At 42.8% G+C, this 570-nt stretch overlaps 1 non-coding gene across 1 annotated transcript; it reads right to left on the bottom strand.

Annotated features, from left to right (window-relative positions):
- Nucleotides 1–245: 245 nt before the first annotated feature.
- On the bottom strand, nt 246–332 carry LOC142747807 (small nucleolar RNA SNORD35). The gene has a single exon (XR_012882045.1). It is a non-coding gene; the product is annotated as a small nucleolar RNA SNORD35 (small nucleolar RNA).
- Between the last annotated feature and the right edge of the window lie 238 nt (nt 333–570).

Here is a 570-nt window from a genome sequence, read left to right as displayed (position 1 = left end):
AAAAGTTTGCTATGGGGCCCAGTCTTTCCTAGTTACACCCCTGGCTGGGACTATTCTCCATTCCAATCGAAATCCCAGACCAAAGCTCAATCCTAGTAATACCTTGAAAAAACAGCCAGCAGCCTACTGTCCCTGAAACAAGCCCCATCTCAGTATTTGCTGGGCTTTTACTAGCTCCAGTACCTAAAGTGTGGTCAAAACGCAATTACTATTCATCTAAAATGTCAAAAACTCTTAAGACAACTGCATAGGCATCAGCAAAGCCATTCGGCATTACCGTCAGAGCCTCTTCAGTGAGACTTGGAAGACCATCGTGAGAAAAATCATTTGCAGTACTGTACTGTTTTATATGATATTCCGCTATCAGGAAGGCAAGGATGATATTAAATACTCTCTGCCTTTTCTATGGGGTGTTGGGCAGTCTAGCATTCCAGATTTATTCTCCAGCAGTACCATTTATAAGCGTTACTGTAAAGTCATATGCCCAGCTTTCAGATGTTTATATCGTCGACTAGCAGGGGGTAAGTGGTTAAAGGGAACCTGCCACGTTGAAAATGAATACCAATCTGC

This window comes from Rhinoderma darwinii, chromosome 2, assembly GCF_050947455.1.
Source record: "Rhinoderma darwinii isolate aRhiDar2 chromosome 2, aRhiDar2.hap1, whole genome shotgun sequence".
Lineage (NCBI taxonomy): Eukaryota > Metazoa > Chordata > Amphibia > Anura > Rhinodermatidae > Rhinoderma > Rhinoderma darwinii.
Note: the sequence above shows the minus strand (reverse complement) of the source record. Positions and strands in the feature narration are given on the sequence as shown.